Below are 6,050 nucleotides of genomic sequence, written 5' to 3'. Positions count from 1 at the left end.
CCCTCTCTTTTATTTGATGAGCTTGATACAAACAATACTTCTGCCATGCCTCCGACCCATCCTGAGGATCTTGCTTCACCTCCTGGTCTTGCTGATGCTTCACTCCATGATCCTGCTCCTAGTCCTGCCATGTCGCCGACGACCCATCCTGAGGATCTTACTACGCCTCTTGGTCCTGCTTCTGAGGTACCTCTTCATCATTCTACTCGAGTAACACAACCTTCTGTTCTTCTTCGTGATTCAATTGTTGGTTCTACTGCATTTTCTTCTCATGAACCTACTTTCTATCGAGAGGCTTGTTCTAACCCTCTTTGGCAGCAAGCTATGACTGATGAACTATAGGCTTTTGATAAAACTCATACTTGGGATATGATTGATCTTCCTCCTGGAAAAAGTGTTGTTAGTTGCAAATGGGTTTACAAGCTCAAGACTCATTTTGATGGTTCTATTGAGTGGTACAAAGCTCGTCTTGTTGTCCGGGGCTTTACTCAAGAATATGGGATTGACTATGAAGAAACCTTTACTCATGTTACCTGTCTAACTTCTGTTCGTAGCTTACTTGTCGTTGCTGCTGCTCGCCAGTGGACACTTTGTCAGATGGATGTAAAGAATGCATTTCTCAATAGAGATCTCAATGAGGAAGTTTATATGGAACCTCCTTGTGGTTCCTCTATTCTGTTCTCCAAAGTATGCAAACTTCATCGTGCTTTGTATGGTTTGAAACAAGTTCCTCGTGCTTGGTTTGCCAGGTTTAGCTCCACCATTCATGCCTTTGGATTCTCTTACAGTGCCTATGATTCTATCCTTTTTATTCGTAAGACAGAGCATGGTACTATTCTTCGTCTTCTCTATGTGGATGATATGATCATCACTGGAGATGACGCAGTGGATATCTTTAGTCTCAAACAATTTCTCAGTCGCCAATGTGAGATGAAGGATTTGGGTCTTCTCAACTATTTTCTTGGCTTAGAAATCTCTCATGATCCGTCTGGTTACTTTCTCTCCCAGGCCAAGTATACTTTAGATCTCTTGGCTCGTGTTGGTCTTACTAATTGCAAGACTGCCTCTACTCCGATTGACCCTCAGACTCGTCTCACCCTTCTTGACGGTCACGTGTTGTCTAATGCTACTTTATATCATTATCTAGTTAGCAATCTTGTCTATCTCACGGTTACTCGTCCAGACATTTCTTATGTTGTTCACATTGTTAGTCAGTTCATGGTTGCTCCTCGCTTTCCACACTATGATGCTCTAGTTTGCATTTTATGCTATCTCAAAGGAACTATGTTTCATGGTCTTCACAACTCCGCTCACTCTTCCGTACAGTTACATACATTTTCTGATGCGGATTGGGTAGGGGACCCTACTGATCGCCGCTCTACTACAGAGTTCTGCTTCTTCTTAGGTGACTCTCTCATTGCTTGGAGTAGCAAGAAGCAAACTCTTACTGCTCGTTCTAGTACTGAGACTGAATATCGTGCTTTTGCTGACACTACTCAGGAGCTTGTGTGGCTTCGATGGCTTCTTTCTGACATGGGGATTTCTCATCCTACTGCTACTAACCTCTACTGTGACAATTAGAGTGCTATTAAGATTGCACATAATGATGTCTTCCATGATCGCACCAAACACATTGAAATTGATTGTCACTTCATACAACAACATGCTACTAGTGGCACTGTTCAACTTCTCTTTGCTACCTCTGCTAATCAAGACAGTAGATATCTTTACCAAGGCTCATCCCCCAAGACGCTTTTCTGACTTACTTTCCAAGCTCAAGTTGTTATATGCATTACCGCCTTAAGCTTGAGAGGATTGTTAAATATAGTATATATTCTATATACTGTTGTATTTACCATAATTACAACATTACTGTATTTAGGTTAGGTTTTCCATATTTAGGTTTGTCTCCTCCTATATAAAGAAGTCTTGTACATTGTGTCATTTAATCAATTGAATACAAGAGTTTTCTCTTTTCTCTTCATTCCTCTCTCTTTATAATATCATAACATTTGTAATATTTGGTTGATATTGATACTTGGGGAAAAAGTTCTAAATGGAGGTTCCGTTTCTTTCTAGTTAGCACCTGATAAAGCGTGGCGCATTGAGATAAATTTTGTTTCATTTCGGTTGGCGCCCGGTAAAGCATGTATCGTTGAGCTATATAGAGGTTCTGTTTCATTCTGGCTAACAATCAGTAAAGTGTGGCATGTTGAGACACGTTCCAGTGTCCTTTCAGTTAGCTCCTGGTAAACTGTGTCATGATGGCTTGATGAAGTCGAAATTGATGTATGTGATTGTCATATTTTATTTTATGTATGTGCGTAATTGTGTTGAGGCATGGAATGTAATGGAGACGTAATAGATAATCGTTGCTCTTCTAGACATATGACCAGTAAATGTGGAAATGACGTCAGTAGTAATTGTGGATTAGTAGGTAGCTCTTTGAGATTATCTTCGTTGTGGACTGCTAGATGTGTGCTTGGAATTTATTTTAATTATGCAAGTTATTAAAATTCTTCAAATTGTAAAGAGTGAAATGAAATGTTAATGAATGGTATTTTCTAGGAACAATGTTTACTTGTGTATATTTATTTTGGATTTTGAAAGAGCATATTAAGTACATATCATGTGGAGCATCATGATTATATACATGTATAGGATTATATTGATTAGAATTATTAGGATTTTTACTGAATTATATGTTCATCTCACATTGTTTAACATTTTTCAAGTACATGTTTAGAAGATTGTGTTCGAGCTTGAGATGCTCTCTTTCCCTTTTTGGCCAGAGGGCCTTTTACTTGTGGAATGAATGATATATTTTTGTAACGAGGGTTATACCTTTCTCATTCATGTTCATGTAAGGGCATTTGTAAATGTATTGTACTTAATGAACATGCACATGCATGCGAGAGAGGACTGTTATTAGTATTTATTTAAATTAATATTGTAGCTTCCGCACTGTAATTTATAAAAAGGAATTATGATGATGGATTAGAGCATCTCCAACGGTGACTCAAATTTTTCACCAAATTTGAGTAAAAAATGACCCATTTCACTAAATTGATACCACTCGTTCCAACGGTTCACCTTTCACCAAATCTATCCCGGGACAACCGGGTGGTCGACCGGCCGGTCGACCGGTTAGGCAAAAATTTTTTTTTTTTTTTTTTTTTTGCGAATTGTCTGAACTTTTTTTTGAACTTTCTAAACTTTTTCGGGACGACCGGGGTGGTCGACCGGCCGGTCGACCGGCCGGTTGACCGGTTAGGCAAAATTTTTTTTTTTTTTTTTTTAACGGTTTGAACTTTTTTTCCTGAACTGTTTGAATCTTTTACTGGTTGACCGGTTGGTCAACCGGCCGGGCAACCGGCTGGTTGACCAGTGTACCTCTTTCAACGGTTAGTAACAGTGATTTGGTAAAATCTGTGTCTCGTTCTCAATTTGATACTTTTTTTACTGAAATCTCATTTTGATATCAATCTGGTGCAACGGTTGGAGCTTGAAAAAGTAGGTTTTTCATCAAAATTTGAATTTGATGATGGGTTTGGTTCACCGTTGGAGATGATCTTAGTAATGTGAATTAGGTTCTAAAATACGGGCATGACAGGTTGTGACATATTTTGGTGTTAGTTATGACTCATTATGGTATTTGTTATAACTTATCTATGATTTTTTATAGCTGTTATTTTGGTTATAAACCTTGATTACAACTCATTGTGATGTTAATATTATGACTTAATTATGATCTATTGAGATTATTTTTAGGTTATGATCGAAGATATGATATTTGGTTATTATTTTTTGTGGTCATTTTAGTTATAATTGAAAATGATTTGGTTGTAACACTTATCATAACTTGTATATGATACACCCTTTTGGGGAGTGTATGATAGAATGACTCATTTTAGTAGGATCTTTCTAATTATAAATAAAATCTTTAATAGAGAGGCACTATTACAATTTTATAAAGGATATATAAGACATATGTTATATATATTAGGGTACTAGTCAGTGTATTTGGTTTGAGTTTTCTGGATTAAGTTTTTTGAAAATTGACTTTTTTGGTTTTCGTGTTTTTTTGTTTTTAGTGAATATTTTTTAAATTTTAAATATTTTTTTTTACTTTTTTAGATGTACCTTACTTAGATGTATCTAAAAAGTAAAAAATTTGTGAAAAGATATTTTAAAAAATTAATAAATACATAAAAATACAAAAAAATGTACTGAATTCTTGTATTTTTTTGTATTTTTGGTATTTAGTGAATTTTTAAAAGATTTTTTTTACAATTTTTTTACTTTTCTTGGTGTATTTATGTTAGATGTGTCTAAAAAATAAAAAAATTGCTTAAAATATTAAAAAAATTCAGTAAAAAAAAAATACGAAAAATAAGAAAGTATAATTTTTTGAAAAGTGTTTTCTGAAAAGTAAAAACAAGCAAGGTGAGAATTTTCAAAAATCCAGGGACATGTGACCCCTGGTCTTACAGTAAATTCGTCCCTGACTAGTCATTTGTTTCCTATTTTTAGATTTTTTCAGTTACCAAAATTACTTGTTCTCCAAGGTTTAAGTTATTATAAATAATCATGTAATTTTTTTCATTTTATTTTTTTTTTTTTTTTGTGAATTTAAGGTTTTATTTTTTCTTGATTCGAGAGCCTTTTCCCTCTAAAATGATATTTAGTTCTTGCATGTATTCCGCTTGGCACGCAAAAAGGGATGAAGCCAACAGTAACTTTCAAAAAAAATTGATTTTATTGTAGGTGAAATTTACAACGTGCACTCTTTTAAATGGTATACATTGTAAAAAAGTTATGATTTTTTATAATGAATATTATGATTGTTTGTAATATATGTTATGACATTTTGTAGTAAAGTTATAAATAGTGAATTTATGATGCGCACCTCAAAGTTAAAAATGATAATGTTATGACATTTTGTGATTTTTGTTATGACACTTTGAAATTTTATTATGACGTTTTTCAATAGAAAAAAAGTTACGATTTTTATAGTGAAAAAGTTATGACACTATGGGTTTAAGTTACTAAATTTTGTGAAAAAGTTATGAAATGCATACCATATACACCTTTTTGAGGATGCACATTGTAACATCTCCCATTTTACCTTTTTTGTGGTTTGATTATTTTGCATTTCACGTCAATCGGATATCGTTGGCATTTTCATCAAATCACATTTGTATTTTAAAAAATAAATAAATAAATGTAATCTGAAATATAAAACTCAATGCAAATGTGATTTGACGAAAGGGTTAACGATATTCGATTGACGTGATTTTTTATTGATATATTCTACTCGATAACTTCTAAAATATGAACGGTTTAGATTATCGAATTAGGCCTTAAAATGGGCCCAATAAAGTGTGCAACACCAAACTCAATCAAAAATAGCCTCATCCGAACACATATAAACAAAAGAAAAAGAAAAAAGAAAAAAAAGAAAGGGTTTTGTACGATCATTTGCTCCATAACCTTGATTAGGTAAAACATTACAAGAACATATAATAATTATTGATGGTTGGTCCCCTGGATGGTTGATTAAAGATGGCAATAAAATGATTTCTATCCAAGAAAAAAATAATCATAATTAAACAAAAGAAAGAATCTTGTGAGAACATTTTCCCCATAACATTGATTAGGTAAAGAATTAAAAGAATCATTGTAATCTGTGGGTTTTTTTTTTTTTTAATACAACTAATTTGTAATTTTGGTTCAAGTTTAAGAATTCATAATTTTGCAATTCAAGAATCGTGGGCGAAGATGCCGATGGACCGGCTAGGCTTGAGAATTTTACAGAATTCTACTGAAGTTTAAAAGCCATTTGTTAATGAAATAAAAGAAATGAAATTATCAATATGTTTAGTTTATAAATAGACTATATCTCTTCTTCCTTTCTTTGTTCTGGCATGCTCTTTTATTATCTGCACTTGGAAGTCACTTATGATTAACAAAATAGCTTTTAAAATTTACAGTACCATTATTAACATACTTATGCCGTTTAATCGTGGTTTAATTGCATTGTAAGAGCC

The sequence above is a fragment of the Camellia sinensis genome, chromosome 13 (assembly GCF_055761805.1).
Source record: "Camellia sinensis isolate YWXY chromosome 13, ASM5576180v1, whole genome shotgun sequence".
Taxonomy (NCBI): domain Eukaryota; kingdom Viridiplantae; phylum Streptophyta; class Magnoliopsida; order Ericales; family Theaceae; genus Camellia; species Camellia sinensis.
Note: the sequence above shows the minus strand (reverse complement) of the source record.